This window comes from Ruditapes philippinarum, unplaced genomic scaffold (assembly GCF_026571515.1).
Source record: "Ruditapes philippinarum isolate M1 unplaced genomic scaffold, ASM2657151v2 ctg104_1_1_1_1, whole genome shotgun sequence".
NCBI lineage: Eukaryota > Metazoa > Mollusca > Bivalvia > Venerida > Veneridae > Ruditapes > Ruditapes philippinarum.
In genome coordinates, this window is record NW_026855603.1 from 142984 (window position 1) to 158563 (window position 15580).

At 32.0% G+C, this 15580-nt stretch overlaps 1 protein-coding gene across 1 annotated transcript in view; it reads left to right on the forward strand.

The window, feature by feature from the left end:
* The first annotated feature begins 7193 nt into the window (after nt 1–7193).
* Nucleotides 7194–15580, forward strand: part of LOC132743848 (SCO-spondin-like) — a 60204-nt gene continuing 51817 nt past the window's right edge. The window contains exon 1 of the mRNA XM_060732420.1: nt 7194–7507. The gene's annotated coding sequence lies outside the window, so the exon portion shown is untranslated. The remainder of the gene's footprint in view (nt 7508–15580) is intronic.

The following is a 15580-nucleotide window of genomic DNA, read 5'->3' on the forward strand; positions in this document are numbered from 1 at the left end:
CTCCTTGAGTGTTGATACACCAGTCATCCGTGTCGAGCATAACTGCTCGGGTGTAATTTACCAGTCATTTGTGACGCAAGTAATCTCTCGAGTGTTGATACACCAGTCCTTCGTGACCCAAGTAACTCCTCGAGTGTTGAAACACCAGTCATTCGTGACGATCGTAACTCCTCGAGTGTTGATACATCAGTCATTCGTGACGCAAGTAACTAATCGAGTGTTGATACACCAGTCATTCGTGACGATCGTATCTCCTCGAGTGTTGATACATCAGTCATTCGTGACGCAAGTAACTCTTCGAGTGTTGATACACCAGTCATTCGTGACGAGCGTATCTCCTCGAGTGTTGATACACCAGTCATTCGTGACGCAAGTAACTCTTCGAGTGTTGATACATCAGTCATTCGTGACGAGCGCAACTGTTCGGGTGTGATTCACCAGTCATTCGTGACGCAAATAATCCCTCGAGTGTTGATACACCAGTCCTTCGTGACCCAAGTAACTCGATCCTCGAGTGTTGATACACCAGTCATTCGTGACGACCGTAACTCCTCGAGTGTGATAAACCAGTCATTCGCGACGCATGTAACTTTTCGAGTGTTGACATACCAGTCATTCGTGACGAGCGTAACCCCTCAAGTGACAAGGTAAGCTTTTTTAATCACAATTCGTCTGGCGTCCGTTTGTCCGTCTGTAAACTTTTTATGTTCACAAAATCTCCTCATAACGTCCAGCCAGTTTAATTCAAACTTCACAGGAATGTTTCTTTGGTGTTTATCTTTAAAAATTGTTCAAATACTTTAATTCCATGAAGAACTCTGGTTGCCATTGCAAATGAAAAAAAAAAACTTAAAACAAGTCATTTTAAAATATATTTGGCACGAAACGAAACATATTTTCGTAAGTGTCTATAAAATGTGTTCAAATAAAAGCCCTTGGGCCAAAATTGGTCCCGCCCCGGGAATCATTGATTTTCCTTATATGTATATAAAAACCAAAGAGCTGGAGCTTACATATTTATTATGAAACATCTTCTGTTGGTGTCTACCAAGCTCGTTCAAATAAAAGCCCTTGGGTCAGAATTGGCGCTGCCCCAGGGGGGGAGCATTGATTTTCTATTTATGCATGTAGTAAACACTTAAAAAATCTTCTGTTAAAAAAACCCAAAGAGCTAGAGCTTAGATATTTAGCATAGACATCTTCCAAGGATGTCTACCGAGTTTAATCAAATAAAAGCACTAGGGTCAAAATTGGCCCCGCCCCGGGAGGTCAGTGATTTTCCTTATATGTATAAAGTAAAAACAAAAAAAATCTTTTTAAAAAAAACCAAAGAGCTAGAGCTTAGATATTGAGTATGAAACATCTTCTAGTGATTGTCTACCAATTTTGTATTAAATCCCTGTGGCGGAGAATATTTCTATTTGCCCTGATCATCTTTGTGTGCTTTAACTCCGCCAAACACTGAAGATTTTATGATAGTTTTGTTTTAAGAATTGAACAAGTCCAAATGATGATGAATATTTAATAATTCTAAATATCAGCACATAATACAGAAATAAGACATTTTAAAGTAATTCACTTTCACAATAAATCCAATTTAACATCCAGAAAAGAAAATCATGTATCACTGAACGACTTTTATCAGAACTCTAATCAATAGTAAAGTGTAACATCTTTTATAGAATGGATTCCCGCCAAATAACACGTGATATATATAAAATGTAAGAAAATCGTGACAGAAATTTGCTTATATAAGTAGGAGTATAAGTTATTAATAATAAATTCCGGAGTAATTAAGAAACTTCAATTTACCGGCGCAACTTTAACAATAGCATTATCTCCGGAGTAATATCACAATTAAAAAAATAACATCCTATTTCGCGATATTCGCGACAATTCCTAACTCAAACTTGGCCCCGCCCAAGGTGGTAAATTATTTTCCATATATGTATAAAGTAATAACTTGAATAGTATTTTTTTAAACAAAGTGCTAGAGCTTAGATATTTAGCATGAAATATCTTCTTGTGAGTGTTCAAATAAAAGTCCTGGGGTCAAAACTGGCCACGCCCCGAGGGTCTTCTTCTTCTTTAGCCTTAGCAACCAATAATGTTTTTACACATGCACTATTTCAGATACAAATATGAACTTTGTGATATCAGTTTAAGTTTCAGATTTTATATCTGCTTTTTTATAGTTTTTTTTTTTTATTTAGAGTTTTTTATATTCAGATGAGCAATATCAGAACCATCATGGCCCTCTTGTTTTTTTATTTTATTTTATTTGTTTTTTCCTCAAATGACTATTTTGTCATATACATGTATTCAAAAAATTTCTAGAGAATTGCAAATAAGATTTCATATATCAAATATATACAAATATAATAATAGATGACACAATGTTTTACAACAAAAAACACATTACGATCTTATTGCAGCGTATGACACAAACATTAATTACCTATACAATTATTTCAAAATTGTTTCACTATTCATAGGCTTGATTTAAATAGTGAAGTGTTTGGAAAAATGTCTTGTTTTGAAATATTCATGATGAGCCAATAAAAACAGCTGCATAGCTAAAAAAACAGCTGCATACTGGCTGCGTGGGGTAAAACAGATTCACGTTAAATAAGTAATAGAAAGAGCACCTAAACACGAGGCTATCTGATTTGTACGAGGGGGCGTAGCCCCCGAGTATAAATCAGATTGCCGAGTGTTTTGGTTTTCTTTCTCTTTTGTATCATAGTCAAACATAAAACACGTTCCCTGTTGTCACAATTCTAAACCCCGGAAAAAAGTAACCAATGATCGAGCATCTGAATATGATATTTCTGCCGCTTTCCCTTTCTCTGCCGTCACAATATGTAAACCCCAGCAAAAATGAGCCAATCAACGGGCATGATATGGAGTGCGGGTAACTGATACCTGCACTACAGTTACCGCACCGTGCATGTATATGAATACGATTTAACTCTTTTTCAACAGAAAGATCCCCAAACTATGATGCAATCTCAACATGTATTATATTAAAATGTATTCTAGAATAAAGTTTTATCAAAACTCAGCAAGTTAATTAACGAACTGACAGCATTCACATCCGGGTAATGTTTTCCCTCTTGTCTTTAGATTGGAAGATTGATAATTTCTGGTGTTTACTATAAAAGGAAATTAAGGATTTGCTAGATTTATCTATTATATAACACCTATTTATCACATTAATTGTTAGTAATCGAGTGAAATACAGTTAAAATATTATATGTCATGAAGATAGAATGCTAAATTATACAATATTATGATCGATATAAAAATTACAAATTTAAAATAATCACTCATTGATGAATAATAAATGTTTTAAACGACTCAAACATATGTATAGAGTTATACACTTACATGTCGACGATCCAATGCAATATTGTCCTAACGGAATAAACTTTAAACTTAAGTTATCCCAGTGTTGCTCTCAACCGTAGATACCGTACAGCATGGGGTCAGTAGGGTTACTAGGGTTGATAGAAGAACATAAGTCAACATATGTAACCCAAGTACATCAAACGAGCTTTTATTTGAATATTAATGTGATATGTAAATACTTAAAAAAGTACTAAGGTAATTTATTTGGCAGTTAGGTATTAGGTAATGAGATAAAGTGAAAAAACGAAGCAGAATTAACTGTCACGTGATACACGTATTATAATGAGAAACACTTGAACTGAAGATAGAAGAAATGGCTCATTATGATATATACAGCTAAAAATATGTTATATTGACATTTTTGTAAAACCAATAAGAGTAACATGAAACTGGTAAATTATCCAAAAATGAAAATATTGTTTACTTACAAATGAAAGTAGCATTTTAATCAACATAATTTTGTCAAATTGCGACATATCTAATGTATAATACTATGTAATGAGCTGAATTAATTAAAGAATTTGTGGTATTAAGCTAGTGCTTAGTTGCTGCATGAGAACATACGCCCCTTTTAGAGTTCAAATAACACCACAACTAGAATAATACCCACTACTTCATTTTTTCTGTTATTTATATTTTCATATACAGTTATATATCTTTACTTTAGGAGGATTCTGTTTATATCACGGTGTCGTAATCATTTCAGTACTTAGCAGGGTATAACAACTTTAATATGACTTAAGAAAGACCCCCCTAATATCAGCTGTATTATTCCAGGTTTCTGGACTCGGGTTTATACCAAATAACTAATAATTTAAAACTGGTAATTTAAAACTGAAAAGAACAATACACCTTTGCAAAATAAAATGAATTGCTGAGGCCTAAAGATAAGATGTTAAATCAAGATTTGCATTATACAAAAGTCGGTCCATATTCTGCAATGGCAACAGTACATGGGAAGTATGCCCCCTTAACATACCACGGCCAAAATATCTTCAAGCGGAATTCAACATTCAATAAGAAAATGGTACTATTAAAACTTCAGAAATATTCCTTGACATTGTTTCCAATGATTTCAAAATAGTTAGTCTTTGTTTAATTACCACAAATTGAGACTTTATCCAGACCTTGTAATACGGCGGCGTTCACTTGTTGTTTAGACTTGGCCGGTTCAGGTACAATGGTCTTTTTAGGAAACAAATGATTATAAATCTTACAGAATATCGAGAACATTCAATCTGCATGACGTTTCAATTGTGTCAAGTCAAGTAAATTTTATTTATAAGCCGGATACATATAACAATAATCGCCCTGATAAGCTTTTTACATCTTCTAGAAGCCATTTTTCTATTATTAGTAACAGTAACCTTGACATTAAACCTCGGGGTTCCAACAATAACCCAAAACTAGCTCTCTTCATAAACTTGATAAATGCCAAGTTTCATTATAATAGCTCATTCCTAACTCTAGTTATCGTCCAAAAACCATTTTCCTATTTCTCGTAAGAGTGAGACCTTGACCTAAGGAGGTCCAAAAGCAATCCAAAGCAAGGCCTCCACATAAGTTTGCGAAACATGAAGTTTGAATATAACATCTCATTTCTAACTAGTTAACATTAGGAAACTATTTTTCGTAACAGTAACATTGACCAAAGGGGATCCAAAAGCAATCCCAACCAGGCCACCGGTCTTCATATAAGCTTGCTATATAATAAGATTGATAACAGCATATCAATTCTTACTAGACATCATTTTTCTACTTTTAGTAACAATGACCTTGACCATGACCCCAGAAGGTCCAAAAGAAATCCCAACTTGGGTCTTCATATAAAATTGCTATATTTCAAGTTTGATTACAATATCTCATTCCTAACTGTGGTTATTGTCCGAAAACCATTTTTCTATTTTTAGTAAAGGTGATTTTGACCTTGAACTTAGGATGTCCAAAAGCAATCCCAACCAATCTTTAGAATGCCGGGAGCGACACGAAAGAACACGAGGCCAGTCAAGTAGCAGGTCAGTCACATCAGGATAATCAACCAGAAACAGCAGATTTAAGGGAAAACATTGCTAATGGACTTTCATCATCACCAAAGAAGAAGACCTTACTCCCCCATATTCACAGAAACAGAGAAGTAGAACGAGGCCGCTTGCTTACATTATTTGGGAAAATCAATTATTTTACAACGATTTTATTAAAAACAAAGTTCCAAGATTGCTTCACTAGCTCGATGTGGAGAAATCTTCTTATGAATATATTCAGAAAACACATAGCAAAGGCTTTTTAATAAATGCAATTATTATATTTGGCTTGGCCTTCTGTTTTTTTTAAAAATCATTTTGAAACGCCCCCATAAAAATTAGCCGTCTCCGTCTTCGTCTATCGGTATCGGCTCAAGCTAAAAATCTCTATTATAAGCTTGCTATATTAATAAGTCTGATTACAATATCTCATTCTTAACTCTAGTTATTTGTCCGTAAACCATTTTTCTATTTATAGTAATAGGGACTTTGATCTTGACACCTGAAGGTCCAAAAGCAATACCAACCGGGGTTTCCACATAAGGTTGTTACATAAAAAAATTTGATCGCAATAACTCATTCCAAACATAAGTAATCATCCATCCGGAAACCATGAATTAGAAAGACGGACGGACGGACCGACGGAATCTTATATATCCCCCTAAACATCATTTGTGGGGGTATAAGAATAAATTCATCTTTAAAGCTTAAACCGATTCTACGATACCATCAATGTAACATTTTTCACCTTTTCGATTTTAAACATTACATACTGCAGATTGTCATTACCACACATCATGCCCCGATAGTTACCGTTACTTTATACGTTCGATTTATGGTTTAAGTATTTGATGAATTACACGCCAATCTGACAAAGTGTTGAAAATTATTTCATCGTTTTCTGTTAAACTGATAGAGAATATTGAGCAACACGTTACAAGATTGGAACACGTGACTTGTCCTATATATCAACCTCGGTAAATGCTCAACTCGATTTATTATATCAAACAATATATTTGAATCTGTGAAATCTGTGGCGATGTTCTACAAACTTTTCAAGCATAAGAACTGGTATCTGAATCAATGTGTAAATCTGATATTGACCCATGGCGCAAAGAATTTATCATACCAGTTTGCTGACGGTCGGTCATCCAGCAATTTTAAAACTTTACTGGGCACGTTTGGCAGTATTTTATGTATGTGGGAAGGCGGAGAATGATGACTGATTTCAAAGTTAGGTGTTCTGATAAAATTTCGCCCATACGAGGAGCGGCTTTATGGTTCTGACAATCCTATATTAAGCAGAAATTCTACAAGCAAGCGTGTGAGCAAATGTGTACATGCACATTCACTAGAATTCGAATAACATATTATCCAAATACGTAAGTAGTAAACTAAATGTTAATTAAAACTGAATTATCATACTCAAATTATAGTACCGAGTTGATCAACCAAACGAATTAAGTGCTGTATAATTGACATTTCTGTCCAAGTTTCTCATATATGGAACCAGCACTGTATTGACAAGAATAAACGTAGAACAGGTGAAGCAATTGTTATGTTTATTTGTAATTGTTTTAATGGAATTGTTGTAGAATTTCTTTTTCAGATTTGTATAAACAATTTTGGGCGTTTAATGATTTTGCCGTCAGCCATGAACGTTGTGTAACGTTCACGTCAATTGGTTTTATTTTTCTATAAAGAATTTTAATGAACGTAATCAAATAGATCGTAACGAATCGATTTCTTTCATCTATTGTCGATGAAGTGTGATATTTAGTCAGAACGGACACTTGTAATATATTTCACTTCCAAACTCCTCGGGGCAAATTTTCAATTTCGCGGGGAAGAGTTATTATCATTGTTTAAGTGTATTCCTAATATTGCATGTTTAATATATGTCATACATCTAAAGTGTGCTGTCTTTAACACCAAGGTGCGTGCACCATGAGGCGGATTACATAATTACAAGTTTATGTGAAACAGGACTTTAAGTTTTTATATATCTTCTTCTATATAATCGTGAGGACATATTTTCATCTCTTATAAGGATACAAGACACAAGATAACAGTTGGTACGTGAACATTTATATTATTATATTTCTAAATAATGTGATATACTAATGTACGTACTGTATAGTAAAATATACTCTTAACATTTCCTTCTATAGACACAATCAGTCTGAAAGTAAAGTACCGAATAAAGCCAGAACTTTGAAAAAGTTCTTCTTTTAGCACATTTTATCGACAAAACAAGAATCAGCAGTAACACATATTTTAAATCTAATAATCTGTTAACAGTCGAAGATTTTCTTCAGCCAAAAGTCCGAAAATAAGTTACAGTATAAATGATCGTTTCAAAAGTACATAACAACGTATATCAGTCTTTACTGTTTTTTTTTCTCAATACAATACAATATTTCTTTATTTTGTCAAGATTACATTTAATGTAACAACAGACAATTTACAAATGATATCAGTATTATAACATATGTGGGTGTATTTAACAATTTATATAGAACGAGACATGCAAAAAAATATTTCGAAAACAACAGTTTATAAGAATAACGTGTCTAATGTTATGAAAGTTTTGATTAAATAGCTTTTACCAGGGGAACAGTGTAAAAACCGGGCATTTTTGCATGCACACAAATAAGTTATATTTAGAATAATTATACAAGTCAATTTCTCCCAACTAGTACTTTATATCTAGCAGTTTTCATACTATACAAAATTGGAGACATTAGAATAAAACTAACAGTATCTATACGCTCGTAATAATGTTATAGACTTATAAATGAATATAAAAAATACTAAGAATTTATTTGATGATCTATAAACAAGAATTAGAAAGAAATCTCATGTAGTTCTTTGTATTGACCATTATGATGTAAAGTAAATCATCTTTATTATAGATTGTCCTAGCCTTTTTAATGAACGAAATATTAAACGATATTTTGAAGTTTTCTTTAGAACCAAACACTTTATTCTTAATCTGTAGAGACATATTATGTCAGCATGTAACCTGGCAAACAGAACCAGGCATGTCAATTACATGGCATGATATTGTATAGGTCTTTGATCTTTCTATGCCACGAATACAATGTCTAACTACAATGAAAGTAGTCTGGTAAAGGTTGAACTGAAAGGCCCGGAATACATTTCAATCTATATTTACATAAACAACGAAAATTTTAGAAAATTGATAGTAAAAACGGATTTAAGAAGTTTTAGATGATAAATACGCGTGCTATAATTGACTTTATACATTATGTTCAGGTCTGCACGTTAACGTGTTCACAGCATCTTTATTTAGTTATAGTCGTACACGGAAGAATACCAGCTGTTAAAGTACTATTATTTTGTTCCCGTTTACATCATAGCTTATGCTTGCTTATAATTCTTAACATGATTATATTCAAACAAACACATCTATCTTATTATTTTTTCAAACCAAGCCTTCTTAAAAGATTTAAAAACGTCTATAATCAATTCAGTAATTTGCTTGATTTTCAGCGAATTTGTGAACTTGTAATTGCGCATTATTTATGAGAATTTTCTACATATATTGTTTAACATCATAGCCCTTATCATTCACAAGAAGATAAGAATATTGTTTCGTGTGAATGATTATCGTCAAGAATTTACTTACAATAATAAGTATTGTTTTTCGATACAATTTGAGCTAAACTATATTGCCTAGAAACATTTAATTTCAGAAAACTTTTGTTCTTTTGAACAAGTTCTTATATTAACATAAAGTCCTACACAAATTATACAGGATTTTTGCTAACTAAGATGTCCATGTGGCATACAGCTAGGCTCAAAAAACGACAAAAAACTTTGAAATAACCACAATCTTTTCACCTTACTTTCTAAGTGTACTGAAAACACCACAGAGTAATATATAATTTTAACAAATGTCAACGTTTTACACATTGTTTCAGAAACATTTGACGATTTCCGTGTTATAAATCATAAAAATCGTATTTATAGAACACTTAACTTTTTTTTTTACTTAAGACAAGTTTCACGTAACCTGTGTTAAGTTATTGTATTGTATGAACTAATGTACCGTTCATAAATTACGCCATGACACTTTGCGTTATAACGTTATTGACTCATTGTAAGTTTTTTTTCTTTTTGTTGCACACATAAATAATCCATAAAATAAATGAAACATCCACAAATTAAACGGTAAGATGTGCTCCTATATTGTTTTATTTCAAAAAAGTTTTCGTGTCCCATAAATTTTAGAATGATATATCACAAATAATGTATGTTCACAGTGAGCGTACTGTTATATATTTTGGCCATATGTCAAAACATTTGCACGAAAAAAGCTTAAATGTGAATTACAGGGTCGGGAACGAATAAGTATAGTTTGATGTTCTAACATTCTTTATTTCGTATTCGAATTATATTCGAATATTCGTTTTTATGAAGTATTGTCGGATTCAACATGTATTTCTAATTTCTTGTCCAAAAGTGTTTGTTTCCCCATTTCAATATTCATTCAGTAGAGTTTTGAATATTGGAATATCACAATAAAATTCCGGGCCCTAGTTAATTATATTTAACGATTCCTAGTACATGTGTACTTAGTTGTATTTATACGACAGTTGTGTGCTTCATTTTATGCATGCTCTTTTGGTTCAGATAATTCAATTGGCTGACGTGTTTCCTGATAATTTTATTTCTTTCTTAAATATTTTCCATGTAGATATTTAAGTAAACAGTGTTATTCCGCACGGACTTTTGGCATGTGGTGGATTAAGATATATCTGGTTGTTACGTTCAGGTCAAATGAAAAGAATCTTGAAAATGACATTAAGTCCATTGAATGGAAACGGCGAATGTAAAGATAAAAGTTAAAATAACTTGAAATTATGCCATTATATTTTGATATGCACAATAATCCACGCGACCCTCTGAAATTTCTATAAATATCGTAAGTAATGTATCCATAACACTAGAATTTTAAGAAGTGTAGCGCAGTCTTTTTATAATTTAGGTCGTTTTTTTATTTTTATATTTATCTTTAACATTTTTAAGCTCAATGTTTGGTCAATCACTATTTTGATAGTCAATCTTTTTGAAATATATTTTTAATTATGCTCTATATCTGGAAACATTTATGAGAAAAAAAAACTTTATCCAATAAGTATTGGTTAATTCATTTTACGAGTATTTTGCTGCCTACAAAAGTGTCGTGTCTTGCAATAGCTTTCACTGAGCACATGTTTGCTGCATTTGTATATGTGAAAGATTCGAAAGTATTATACACTTATACAGAAAAAAAGCATTTTATGAAATATTTCCTCCTCATTTTCATAAATCCTGTCCTATCTTTAATCATATCATGAAAAGAATATTGTTGTCAGCTAGATACGTTTTAATTTTTTGCTATTTAATTCTTATTAAATAATAAATATATATGTAGAAATATGATTCACTAAATAAAAAATAAGCTTGTAAGATGGGACATTTCTAAAGTTATCAAACAACACGGTGACATGTTTACAACAACAACAACAACAACAAACATTATAACATACGTATATAACATTTCTCGTCATGTCTGTTTTAACTTTACCTATCAGTGCATTTATTTGATATATATATTACACCAGGCAAGGGGAACGGCAACAAATATAGGAATATATCATCTAGATATTGTCTCCTGTTGTACAGACAATGACAGATCTACAGAAGCTGTTTGACAGACATTTACTGTTGACTTAAATAATTATTTACATGCACACACTATTTGACAGACTACATGTTTTCCTCGGAAATAATATTTCAATGCATTAAAATGTCATAAAAGAACCGCAAAGAAATTTATATAAGTATATGAACGTTAATAAACAAAGAAGCAAGTTTTACTTACATTATATGAACGATTTACTCTGTCTGTCTTTGTTGGAAAAAATCATTGTCAAGCGTTTACATGATACATGCATCATTGTCAAGCGTTTACTTACCTTGTCGTGTTATTTATTATTTTGTTCTTGTAGTTAGAAAAACTAAATGACTGTGACAGAGGCTGACAATTCTTGGCAATTAGACAGATTGTTGTTATAATATACAATACTTTTGACGATACTGTATCTTAAAGGGATATTCAGGCAAAATAATTACAAAAATATCAAAATTATCTTATGTACTCAAATCACGCTAAAATGACATTTTTTTTTTAAAAAAAAAGTTCTAGCATGAATTTCTGTTTAAATTCTACATATTTTTGGTTTTAAGCGTAAATTTATCTATTTATATTGAACAAAATTTAGACGCCAATAAAATCACCGAATAGTTTTTAAACAAGTCATGTGACTTGAATAAACCCTTGAAGTTACAATAACAGATATTGTGGATATTGTAGGATTAAACATTCATTGACATGTTCTTTAACGTTTCAAGAGTTCGCTGTAACAACTATTGTAAAACCCTAGCGCTCTAACATGGCCCACGCGGGTCAAGTTAGGAAACCACCATTTTATTCTTTATATGGAGTAAAGTTTTGTTCCTATGACTGTCTAATGTATTCATTTTGAGGGAATTTACAGAATGATGAATGAAAAATACAAAAGTAAGAAATGAAAATTTTGCCTGTGTCTCCCTTTAAAATATAATGAGATTTCCATTTACCAGATGTTTCTTACTACAATTGATACGATTGATTGTGATTGTGAGTGTGTGTGTATGTGTGCGCGCGCGTGCGTGCGTGCTTGCGTGTCCGTCCGTATGTCCGTCCACCCAAAATCAATCCATTTATTCATCCGAGCACCCAAAAAGTGTGTAATTATGTATGTAGTTGCGTTGGGCATTTCATACGATCCTTAAATCATGTTTTAAGGAAAATGTTTTTATGTTTAACTTTATGTTATCTAAAGCATTAGTAATTATACCGCGCATTATACTCTTCATTTAGATTGTTAATTGACGTGTCTCATACAATATGATTTACTGTAGTTTAAGGAGTTATGTTTTACCTGTCAGTCATAGTGTTTATTTGTCATTGGAAAAACTAATAAATTGTGTCCAATATTGAACATACTACGCAAACTTCCTAACAATGCTTAAAAACTTGTCAATTATATAGCATATTCCTTATCTAGTTAGAATAAATGCTTTAACTAAGCTTTGATATTACATTTTGATTGAAAATACAGCTCAATGTAAAATAATTAAAGTGGAATAAAGTAAGATTGTATAATTGTCTAAATAACACACGTGACCAAATAACGTATGGTAAAATAAAGGTGAAAACGGATGTATCAATAGTGTATTCATTATTTTGACAGTCATATGTACTGGCCTAGATAATATGTTTTAATGCTGATTTTGTAATATACCGATTTACATCTTATTCTAGTTAAGCCGTACACAGGATTAAAGGTTAGTGCATTATGACCCTTTAATTACCATGGCAATCAGGGCGTTTCTGGTAACAGCGGTAATATATCCTGCTCTCACCTATCATTGTCAAATATATACGTACATAGTGCATTGTGATCGTGTAACACTCATGAATTAATATTGAATAAATCATTAAATTTCGTAACTTTCAATGTCTTTCATGCTTCTATAAAGACCATACAGTGACCGGCGCGTGTCAACTATTGCCATTCATATTATGTTAATTGTACCACATTGATTGGTATTCTATCAGTAAATGTTTTAACAAAACTTTCATTGTCCTTTATCACATGCTAATCTTAACATATAAGGTCTCTATGAACATGCAATTTTCACATGAGATCATACACAATTCTAGATTGTTTCTTGTCAATTAAAATACCTATCAAAGTTTTACAAGAAACATCTGTTTAATGAATTCATGTAATAGATAAAACCTTAAGCATTTTTGTTGTGTTTCTGTTTTAGACAAGGGAAACAACCATACATTCTGTGTATAATGTTGTCATCTTTATTTATCAGCTATACCCATTCAATTTCCATTCAAAATACTTTATAAAGTGAATGTCACAAGGCGAAATCTTTATGTTTACATGTATCACTTATTCCTTGGGAAAATGTCTACAAATATGACTTGAATGTATAACAAATAATTATAAAAGAAAACGACATTCCATTCTATCTAGATGCAAAAAACTACTGATGAGATATTAAGTTTGTTATCAGTTGTATGATATTTAAATACAGAAATATTAAAGGATATTGGTTGTGCAGCATGAAGTCATCGTCGGATACCCACGGCCGAACCATTAACATTGATTGCATGTTATGTGACATGTTTATCAATCGTGGGTATCCGACGATGCATGAAGTGTTCGTCTTCCAATATCATAATCTATGATAATCTATAACGTATAAGTGAATACAAAATAAGTCAAATTGGTGCTCTGTAAAATATATTTAAGCTGTTTTATTTTAAACAATACGAATACAGCATTCAGACAAGTTTGATTTCAGTTTGAAAAGATAGAAAAATAAAGTTAAAGATGAACATGAAATAGTTTATGTTAATGCACATCATTAAATTATTTTAACAATAGCACTGGGGATCACTTAATTATGTCAGATCCCTGTCATTTTATGTAGAATTAGTTGAACTAGGAGAGTAATGATAGATACTAACTTATTATTTGATTTTATCCGTGAAATATGGTTCTATATCAGCCATAGAGGATATTGAATCAATGGGTGTAGGTTCAATACTGAGTTTATTGGACGAATTGGATAAAATTATATAATGGCGAGCACAATACTACGTTATTCAACAAGTTCAATAAATTTATTAATGTATATGCACGTATATAATATTCTTTTTGTCATATGCCCAAAATAAAGACTGTTTAAAGTAAAAAGAATCAGTTGCTTTTCATTAACATTGGGCGCGTCTTTATAAATTATACACTATTGTTGTATCACGCAAATGACGTCACGTAAAAATAATTGCACGATTTAAGTGACAAAAGCGGCACAGATATGTAATGAAATATATATCATATTGCTAGATGTTTTTCTTTCTTTTTTTCTGTCCTGAATTATTGACGTCAACATCATATTCCAACTATTTTGTCAGCAACAACAAATTAAGATTTGATTCGCAACAAACATTTTAACATAATTATGAACCCTAGTACAAACTAAACTAATAGATATGAAAGAACAACATCATCAATTTGCATTTTATTTATAGAGTTTTAGTTCGATGTTTCAAAACTCATGTATCATGATTTCATGCACTCGTGATTACTTTAAGTTTTTCCAGTTAGTCACGTATACTTACATTGAAATCTGTAGTTTTAAGGAAATGCAATCCATTTGATTTAACTAAAGTATGAGTTATTTTTACATATATGTTTTTTATGCATCATTATCTCTAATGTCAATAACATTAAATCATCTTGTTTGCTAAAATATGCGCACATGTTCTCCAAGTTAATTGGATTATACTAAAACAGTTCAGGTCATTAATCTCCATTAGTAATATTGAGATGTTGACGACTACTGGGGGAAACAGCTAATTATCTGTAAGGTAGGCAAGAAACAGATTTACAGTTGTCACAATGGATCACCCCCCCCCCCTCCCCCCCCAAAAAGAAAGAAAATGAAAGAGCTACAACACCAACAGCAACAAAAAAGACTCTTATTGAATAGACCCCTTGGTTCTTTTACATGCCCATTGTTTAGCACTGATACATGCGAGGATAACCTGGGTTTCTTACCAGTATACCTCTAGGTAGGTGGGAAACACTGAAAGTGTCTCTGAAAAATCCAAGAGTGTTACCCAGGATCGAACCCGGAACCTCAGGAGTGACAGTTCTAAGCTATCGCGCTACCTCTACTGCATTTTCTCTGACAATAAGACTTTTTACTGAATTGTCTTTGACATTAAGACTTTCTACTGAATTGTCTTTGACATTAAGACTCTCTACTACATTTTCTTTGACATTAAGACTTTCTACTGAATTGTCATTGACATTAAAACTTTCTACTGATTTGTTTTTGACAATAAGACTTTCTATTGAATTGTCGAATTGTGTTTGACAATTAAGACTTTCTACTGAATTGTCTTTGACATTAAGACTTTCTACTGAATTGTCTTTGACATTAAGACTTTCTACTGAATTGTCTTTGACATTAAAACTTTCTACTGATTTGTTTTTGACATACAA